Here is a 10,703-nt window from a genome sequence, read left to right on the forward strand (position 1 = left end):
GTTTTATTGCTTCATCGTATGTAAGTGTCCCGGGGTTATTTTGAAAGAATCCTGCTCATCCTTTCTTATAGCACAGTAGTATTCCACTTCACCATATACCACAACTAGTTCAGCCATTCCCCAGTTCATGGGCATCCTCTCAATTTCCAGTTCTTTGCCCCCACAAAAAAAAAGATGCTATAAATATTTTTGTAAGTATAGAGCCTTTTTTCTTTGATCTCTTTGGGTTACAGACTTAGTAGAAATATTTTTGGGTCATACCATTTTATTAAACAATGCATGTGAATTGTAAAATAAATTGGGACCAGACCTCCCCAACTTGGCATTGGACCCTGAAAATGATTTTTATTCATTAAAAGATAATAATCAGGGTAAAATTAAGACATATAATTAGTCAGCCTGATTTCTCATTAGAGGAAAGCTTAGGGGCTTTTCAAGTTGGAAGGAGGAGTGAAAACAGATGGAACTCCCTAAAATCAGCAAAAGAGATCTCACTCCTTCCAAATGTCTGTATTCAATGAAAAGAACAGTGACACAGTAACTGGTTGACCACAATAGGGCCAATTTTCAGATGTATGATTGAGACATACACTTGTGAAAGAACTCCTCACATCAATCGTTGGATGTGACCAGGCTTCTGGTCAGTATAAGCAAGGTCCTTAATCAAGGGTCTCTAAGCAGCAGGTAGAGCGGTTCAGCTTTCCAGTCGCAGAGGAATGGGTTCAAACAATGCAATGTGAACTCCTCACAATTCCCATAATGGAATAAGTTTTCTCACAAGAAAGAAATTAGACTAAAGTCACTAGAGCTGTAACGGAAAAATAAAAGGAATCTGAGCTAGATCTAGACTTGAGTCACATAATGGAGTCAGTGAGGTTCCTTCAAATACCATATGAGAGAGACAGAGAGAGAGAGAGACAGAGACAGAGAGAGAGAGACAGAGAAACAGAGAGAGACAGAGAGACATAGGGTAGGAGAGAGAAATGATAGACAAAAGAGATACATAGGTAGATAGACAATAAAATAGATATAGATACAGACAGATAGAGATAACTAGAGATAGATATAGAGAAGACAGACAGATGGAGAGAAACATATAGATATCTATGCACATGCATATATATAGATAGATATGATATGCACACATATGTATATATATTTTTTTCTCAAAGGGCTGTTTGTGCCTACTCTTATGGATCTGCTATGATCACAATTGAACATAACATTGATTTCACACAAAGTTAGTTAAAATATAAATCAGGAGAATGAGTCAGTGGAATAACCCATTGGTATCAGAATGGGGAGAGAGTTTTTTGTACTCCTGATTCTGCCACCAAATCTGAATGATTCCATGAGAGGACTAGCCCCATTTGAACCCTCATCCCCTCCTTTTTGGAACAGAAACCTGGGTGGGGGGGTAGAGGCAGCAGAAAGGGAAAGGAAGGTATGATACTAAAACATGAATCCAGTGAGGATACATGAGTCTCCCAAGGAAAGGGAAAACATCTCTCAGGGAATCTGTCAGCTCTGCAAGGCATATTGACCTTTAAATATAACTCCCTTTCAATTCCATTAAATAAACACACTTTAAGAAACGCTTTTTAAACTAAGGGTCCCCGCATAGATTTCAAGGGTTCATGACCATAGATGGGGGAAAACTTACATCCCTATTATCACTAATTTCTAGCCTAATTTTGGCATGTCTAGCAATTATTTGAAAATATGAGTCTGGGGCAACCATAGGCTTGCCAACTGGATCTGAGACTAAAATACCTCCTCCTTTAACTTTATAAAGTCCTCCTCCAGTGTTTTATCATGGTATGGAGGACATTGCAAACTTTCCAAGGTTCTAACTGCAGATCCCAAATTCTAGGAGGTCTTACCAAATCAAAAGCTTTTAAGTCTACGCCCCCACTCCCCCCACCTCCAACCTGGAATGTTCCCCCTCCTTATCTCTACTTCCTTGGATTCACTGGCCTCCTTCAAGACTCAATTCAAATTCCACTTTCTTCAGAAGGTCTTTCAGTGGTGCTCCTTCCACCCTCAGGCTTCCCCAAAGGCTTTTTCTTTCTCTCTGCTATGTTGCCTCATTGAATAGACTGTGAACTCTTTGAGAGCAAGGACTGTGTTTTTGCCTCTCTTTGTATCCCTGGTGCTCAGTCCAGTGACTGGCTTGCAGTTGGTGCTTAATAAATACTTGTTGAGTAACTTATTGACTTTGAAGCACAGACCTGGGAATGAACTGTGTGTCTATTTCTGAGGACATTTCACACTGGATGTCCTGTAGGCATCTCAAACACAACAATAAGTCCACAACTCAACTCATTAACCAACCCAATCTCTTTCCAGGTCTTGTAATTGGTACTTTCACAATATGTGTCATGTCTTTTTCCCCATGCCCCCACACAGTCACCCTCCCTGAACTCTCTTGGCTATGCTCCCAACAAGAATGTGCTAAGTGATCTCTTCTTCCTGGCTGAGCCATTCGTCTAGTTGTTACTGTGGCTGTCCTTCACTCTCAAAGAGGACCACAGCATCAGAGAGATGATAACATAACTTGTAATTGACTGCTGTTTGAGAGAAAGAGGGCTGTGCAACGTCACTAGCTTCCATTTCTCCACCAGAGCCATCTGGTTCCACTGTTCAGATATTCATCAGGATAACTGAAGATGGCCCAGGATGCAATGGGAGACCCTTGACCTTTTAAGCTAAGATCATTTCAGGTTCTCATTTTGAGTGAGGAAACATCCATTCAATGAATAAGGCTCTTTAAGGAGTGAGCTGAGTTAACAAACTGGAACTGGCCAGCTGGGTGCCTATTGAGGCAGCTCAGACTACTCACAGGTTGTGTTTGTCATCCCTCTAGTAGATGTCTATTAAAAGAAATCAAAGGAAATGGGAAAGGATTCATGTGTGCAGAAATATTTATAGCAGCTCTTTTCATGGTAATCAAAAGTTGGAAATCAATGGGCTGCCATCTAATGGTGAATGGCTAATCAAATTCTGACAAATGAATGCATTGGGATATTACTGTGCCCTTAGAAGGGATTAACTGGATAATTTTCAAAGAAACAGGGCGTCCCTCCATGAGTTGATGCAGGCCACCACTGGAAGAGTTTATGCAGTGATAACCACATTAAGAAGGAAAATCATTTTGAAAGACTTCAGAACGCTGGTCAGCACAAAAACAAGGCCCAAGTCTAAAACAATGGTGATGATTGTGTATTTAATTGACCATATAATGGGTACCAGTGGAAAAGGGCAGATCTCCTACTCATCTCATTTCTGCAAGGTTCTCCTCAGGCCAAGGTGCTCTCTTCCTCCTCCCACCCAACGATCTCTTGTCAGAGCCCTAGCTAGAGGCTTCTAGCTTTGCTACTGGACTCTTCATTCTAAATTACCTCCCTTGGTTTTACACAAGCCCCCACAGCTGTGAGCAATCTAAAGAGAATTCTTATCATGTTCAATTGAAATGCACTGATTGGACAGATATGTCTATCCTCACCTGAATGTACTTATCCAAATAAAACATGTCCTCATCTAGGTATCTGGAATGGGAGCTTCCTTTAAATGGGGTAGGAAAGTTTGATTGACCGAATCAACCAAGCTCCATCCCAACTATTTCAGCTGCTCTTAGCCAATGTAGTAGAAGGTATGCTTACAGAAGTTGACCATTCAGGGTAATGCCTATGGAGAACCTAAGGATCCTAGATCAAGGGCTAGAAGGGACTTTGGAGGTCATTGGGTTCAATGTTCTTATTTTACAGAGGACTAAACTGAATCCCAGAAAGAGAAAGAGACTTGCCCAGTGGGGTAAATGACAGAGCTGAGATTCAGACCTAGAATCTTTCCTTCTAGAATCAATGGTCTTTTCACTGCCCTACCACAGAAATCACTGACTGGACCAAATGTAGTCTGGACAGCCACAACTATTATTTGATAAAATGGTCTCTTTGCTGAACCTCTTTCAGATTCTTTGACCACCCAGTGTCTTGTTAGTGTGGGCAGATTAAAGCTAAAGAAATAGGGGTGCCTGTTAACCTGACCACCTCCAAAGAATTCCCAGGACCTAAAAGCATAGCTGGGATTTAGTAGCATTGATGAAGAGCACTGTCTGCATTCCAAAGTCCCTTCTTGATCTTCTCTATAAAGACATTGCTAGGAGGAATCACAGACACAATAGGAAGGACCAAGTTCAGGAACAGCCTCCTAGGCAGAAGGAACAAGTGGGAGGTGATATTCCTTGCAGGTCTTGGGGCTGGGGCTTGCCTGGCACTCAGAAATCAGCTCAACTGCCTCCCATGGACCACTACCAATGGCCATTTGCCAATCTCAGTTTCTTGATGCTGATGACTCTGCCACCAGCGTACTGCCATTGCTATCACACCCACAGCTTCTGCACTATGCTGTGACATTTCCAACATTCAATGGTCCAGTAGCAGCAGCAGCATTTAGATAGCACTTTCAGGTTATTTGTTGTTGTCGTGTAGTCATTTCAGTTATGGCTGACATTTTCTGAACCCAGTTGGGGTTTTCTTGGTAAATATGTTGGAGTGGCTCGACATTTCCTTCTCTAGATGTTTATACAGACTAAGAAACAGAGGCAAACAGGGTTTTTTGACTTGCCCAGGATCACACAGCTAGTAAGTGTTTGAGGGTAAATTTTAAGTCATGAAGATGAGTCTTCCTGATTTGAAGCCTGAGGCTCTAATCACTATAGTACCACCTAGCTGCCTCAAGTTACAAAGGTAACAAAGAGATAGATAGAAAGACAGACAGACAGACAGATAGATAGATAAATGCATATGTACATACATACATACATACATACATACATACATACATACATACAATTTCATTTGTTCTTCACCACCAGTTGTTGTCTTTTTTCAAAGAGGACCAAAATGAAATCACCACTACTCTATAAGGTAGATTCTATTGTTTTTCTTCTTGCAGATACTAAGGCAGATAGGGGTTAAATAACTTGCCCCAAATCACACATTTAACAAATGACTAATGCTAGATTTGAAATCTGAACTTCCTGACTCCTCAACACAACCAGACCATTTCTTTTGAAGGAAGGAGGCATGACAGACAGTCAGGAGCCTCAGTTCTAGCAAAGTAAACTCAGTTCCCACTTCATGTGAACCCCATTTGGAAGGTTCCTGGGTTTTTTTCTGCCATCAAATGTTTCAGACTTAGTAACCAAATAGGGAAATCAACCTCCTCCCTCTAAGAGTTATCCGTCACTGGAAGGAGGTAGAGAACGTCTGCATAGGTTCACATTTCTGCTCATTTCTTCCCTCACTCCCTGAATGTCTCAAGGGAGCAGGAAAGTTAATCATTGTCCCACATACACCCCCAGTGGACACCAGCCTTGATGACCTGGAGACTGTTCTACAAGACAGCACAGAAGAACAGAAGCCTCATTCATTTGTTAATCAGGGATCTGCTGACAGAGGCAAGAGCCACAGTTTTCCAGAGTTAGAGCTCTGGACACTGAAATGGGTCACCACTCAAAATTCCTAAGGCCATATTCGAGGAAGCCATCTGTCTAGAGGACAGAGAGATGCTTAAAGAATGGATAATGTTGAACTTGCAGTCAAGAAGTTTTGTGTTTGGATCCCTACCTCAAGGGCTCCATGCCTGGGTGCCTCAGGGCAAACCACTTAACTTCCAGGACCCTCACTTTCCTTATGTGTAAAATTGGGATGATAACAGCTCCCACCTAACTGGACAGAGTTGTGAGAATCTAATACATGATATTTGGAGAGCTCTTTGTAAACTGAACTGTGGCCTTCCTTCTGAGCCTAGCCTCCATTTATCCTGTATATACCTTGTTTAGGCATGCGCATTTTCACATTGTCTCTCTCTTTAGATTGTGAATTCCTTGAGAGAAGGGGTTGGTTTTTTTGCTTTTCTTTGTATTCCTACTTTGTACTTAGCAGAGTACCTGGCACTCAGTCAGTACTAAATAAGTGCTAGCTGACTCACACACTATATGAAAGTTCTCTGCTTTTATATCCAGGATGATTTGACCAAGGAAGGCAGGGTAGTGTCAGGGATTTGAGGTCAAAAGACCTTCCTCCCCAATCCTCCCTCTCACTCACTTTCTGTATTTGCCTTTAGGCAAATGATTCCATCCTCAAAATCTCTGTTTCTTCCTCCATAAAATGAGGCAAGCTTGAACTATGTGACCTACTGAGTCCCTTCCATCTCTAAATAAGTGTTTCTGGGAGCTTAGATGTCTTGGCCTTGGAGTGAATGAATGTCCCGTGAAAAGTTCCATATTTAAGTGTGAGAAGTATGGACCTGGGGATCCTATGATGGAAAGGGCTCTCCGTTTGAAGTCAGAAGAGCTGGTTTCAGATTTCAGTTCAACCATATGTTAGCTACATGAACTTGCATAAATCCCCTTTCACAGGCTTAAGTATCCTCATCTATCAAATGTAGGAAGTTGGACTAGATGACTTCTAAGGTCCCTTCCATGTGACCCTTAATTGTTCTAGATCTAAGATCCAATGATGCCACAATCCTGCCATCCTTGTGGGTCAGGAGCTCAGTGATATTTCCCACAGAGGAAGTAATGCAACATGTGGCTCTGAGGGACCAAGCACGGTGCAGGAAAACACAGCCCAGACAGGGAGAAGAAAGTGTGACTCAGGTGGATGGAGGGCTGAGCCAATCTTCTACAGCCAGACTGGAGAGGCATGACTAGTGATGAACCCCGAAAGGATCCTCTATGCCTAGGATAGGTGGACATCATTATCAGTAATCTTGGCTAAGAGTCCTACCTGAAGTAACCACACATAGAAGCCACTGTGTCCATGGAAGTCTACCTCTGACCTGAGTCCTGCCTTTCTGTATGTGATGCCACTGGCTGCCTGGATGAATGGGAGTGGATAGAAAACTAAAAGGATGGATGGAGGGAGGGAAGGAGGGAAGGAGAGATGGGTGGATGCAGAGAGGGAGACATGAAATATCATCTACTAAGCAATTTCCACATGCCAAGACTGATGGCACTAGGGTACAGAAAGAGTGAAAAGCTGACCTGGAGAAGGTTGCCATTGGGCTATGGAAAGTGTCCCTGTCTGCAGGTACACATAGCTGAGGTAGCGGGGCTCCATCTCCTGGAGAAAATGTAAACTGCAGAAAGCCTCAAGTAAAGCTGATCATCGGGAATTAGGGAGTGGCAGTAGTTGGTTTCTTTTTGACTTGCTGAATTGTCCCCTGAGCTATCAAGTCTTGGATGGTTTCAATACTACTTAGAGAAAAAATAATCTAGGCTACAAGAAAGAGAGTAGTCTTCCAACCAAGGGAACTAGAGAGGAGTGTTGACAATGAAGGTGGGATGGAGATAGGAGTGTGTGCTGAAACTGTATCTCATTGTGATCCCCATGACCAGGAACCCCCAATTTCTACCTAGTATATTAAGTTTGTAATTCACCAGCAGAAAGGGGCCACAGTAAAAAATAAGACCACAAAGGAGAGCCTTTTTCACATGAATACTATCCTAAAGATCAAAGCAGCATAATTTGCAAAACAAAAATCACATCCTGGAACTCTGTGTTCAATCAGAGAAGCCACATGGCCACTGGTGTTTGGATCTGTTGGTTTGAGAATAGATAAACCTCAAACAAGTTCCAGACATCCACAGTAAGATCAGCAGAATATCCAGTATTACTGATAAATTTGAGATGATGTGGACAGTTAACTTCAAAGTTTTCCTCATCACTTAGAGCTGACTTGGATACAGTTAGGATAGATGCTACCTTGAGCAAGCACAAATATATTACTGTGTTCCCCTCAAAAAATATGCCCTATAAAACAGACGTTCAACTACACCCCCCACTCCCAGGCCTTTCCCATTTCCATTAGGTCCGTGCTGCTTAGTGCTCCCAATTCTAATCCAAGTTTATGTGAGTGAGATTCTCTGCTTGTCCCCCTCCTGTCTTCTTTCCCTCACCATCCTATCCCCATCATCATGTCCTTCATCTACCTCTGCACACTTGTTTTCTGGCTGGTCTCTGTTGCCCCCTGTGCTCTCTGGGTCTTATGAAAGCATGGTTTCAGGAAGAGCTGCACTAGCGTAGATGAGGATTTGTCTATTGGTTCCTTTTACAACAGTATAAATAAAGCTTGGCTAGGAGTTCCTCCCTTTTTCCATTAAAGATGGTGGAACATGATCTCACTATCTGCGTCACACACTTTTTGGGCCACAATCTGGTCTTCCTGCTGCTCGAGTTTCCCTCTCTGTCTCTTTTTTTAATATATTCATTATATTTATTTTTAATGCTCTACAATCAGTACGATAAAATTTAGATTTTTTCCCACTACCTATCCCCCCCACCCTCTCCCTCCCCAAGATGGCATACAATTCCATATAGGATCTACACATATGCTCCTATTGAATACATTTTCATTATACTCATGCTGTGTAGAAGAACTAAAATAAATTGGAGAAATCATATGACAAACTAAAGCATAATACACACACACACACATACACACACACACACACACATACACACACAAAGGATCTCCTACATTCTGCCACTGAATTCCATAGTTCTTTTTCTGAATGTGGAAGGCATTTTGCCTTAGAAAACCATCGGAAAATTTTGTTTTAATGTCCTTGCATTGCTATGAAGATCCAAGTCTACCAGAAAATACACTTGCACACTGTGGTCATTGCTGTGCTCAAAGTTCTCCTGGTTCTGCTCCTTTTGCTCAGCATCAGATGATATAACTCTTTCCAGGCCTCTCAAAAGTCATGTATAACAATACAAGTCATTCCCCAATTGACAAATGTTCAAAGGACATGAATAGGTAACTTTCAGAGGAAGAAATTTAAGGTATCTATACTCATATGAAAAAATGCTCTAAACCACTTTTGACTGGAGAGATGCAAATCAAAACAACTCTGAGGTGCCACATCAAACCTATAAGACTGGCAAACATGACAGAACAGGAAAATGATAAATGTTGGAAAGGATGTGGGAGAGTTGGAACACTAATTCATTGTTGGTGGAGCTGTGAGCTCGTCCAACCATTCTGGAGAGCAATTTGGAACTATGCCCAAAGGGCTACAAAAATGTGCATACCCTTTGACCCCGCAATATCTCTTCCAGGACTATATCCCCAAGAGATCATATAAATGGGAAAGGGTCCCACATGTACAAAAATATTTATAGCAGCACTCTTTGTAGTGGCCAAAAGCTAGAAATCAAGGGGATGCCCATCAATTGAGGAATGGCTGAATAAGTTGTGGTATATGAATGTAATGGAGTACTATTTTGCCATAAGAAATGATGAACAAGAAGACTTCAGACAGGCCTGGAAGGACTTAAATGATCTGATGCTGAGCGAAAGGAGCAGAACCAGGAGAGCTTTGTGCACAGCAATGACCAGTGTGTGAGAGTTTTTTCTGGTGGACTTGGAACTTCATAATAACGAAAGAACTTAAAAAATAGTAATAATAAAATCCCAATAGTTTTCTAAGCAAAATGCCTTCCACACTCAGAGAAAGAACTATGGAATTCATTTGCAGAATGTAGCAGATCATGTTTGTATGTGTGTCTGTGTGTATTAAGTTTTGATTTGTTATGTGATTTCTTCCATTTATTTTACTTCATCCATACACCATGACTATAGTGAAAACGTATTCAATAGGAAAGTATATGTAAATCATATATAGAACTGTATGGCGTCTTGGGGAGGGAGGGAGTGGTGGAGGATAAGCTGGAGGGTAAAAATCTAAGCTTTTTGGTAATGATTGTAAAACATTAAAAAATAAATAAAATAAAATAAAAAGATATAGAGCATTTTTTCATATGGGTATACATATCTTTAATTTCTTTCTCTGAAAATTGCCTGTTCATATCCTTTGATCATTTATCAATTGGGGAATGACTTGTATTGTTGTACATTTGACTCAGTTCTCTATATATTCTAGAAATGAGGCCTTTATTCCCGAGATTAGATATAAAAGTTTTTTCCCAATATACTATATCCCTCCGAATTTTGGTTGCATTGGATTTGGTTGAGCAAAACCTTTTCAGTTTAATGTAATCAAAATTATCCAACTTGCAATTCATAATGCTTTCTGTCTCTTCTTTAGTCAAAAATTCTTCCCTTCTCCATAAATCTAACAAATGCACTATCCCTTGCTCCTCCAGTGGGTCCATGATATCAATCTTTCTACCTAGATCATGTACCCATTTGGACTTTATGCTTGTGTAGAGTGTCAGGAACGGGTCTATACCTAGTTTCCACCACACTGTTATCCAGTTTTCCCAGGAATTTTTGTCGAACACTGAGCTCTTATTCCAGAAGCTGGGGTCCTTGGGTTTATCAAACAGGAGATTGCTATATTCATTGCCTACTGTGTCTTGAGTACCTAGCTTATTCCACTTGTCTACTCTTCTGTTTCTTCGCCCATACCAAGTGGTTTTGATAACTGCTGCTTTATAATACAATTTGAGATCTGGTAGCACTAGGCCACCTTCCCTAGCATGTCTTTTCATTCGTCCCTCTGATATTTTGGACTTATTGTTTTTCCACATGAATTTTGATATTATTTTATCCAGCTCTAGAAAATAATTATCTGATAGTCTTATTGGTATGACACTAAATAAGTAAATTAATTTAGGGGGAATTGTCATTTTTATTACATTGCCTTGGCCTACCCCTGAGCAACTGAT

Source organism: Notamacropus eugenii, chromosome 5 (genome assembly GCF_028372415.1).
Source record: "Notamacropus eugenii isolate mMacEug1 chromosome 5, mMacEug1.pri_v2, whole genome shotgun sequence".
NCBI classification, from domain to species: domain Eukaryota; kingdom Metazoa; phylum Chordata; class Mammalia; order Diprotodontia; family Macropodidae; genus Notamacropus; species Notamacropus eugenii.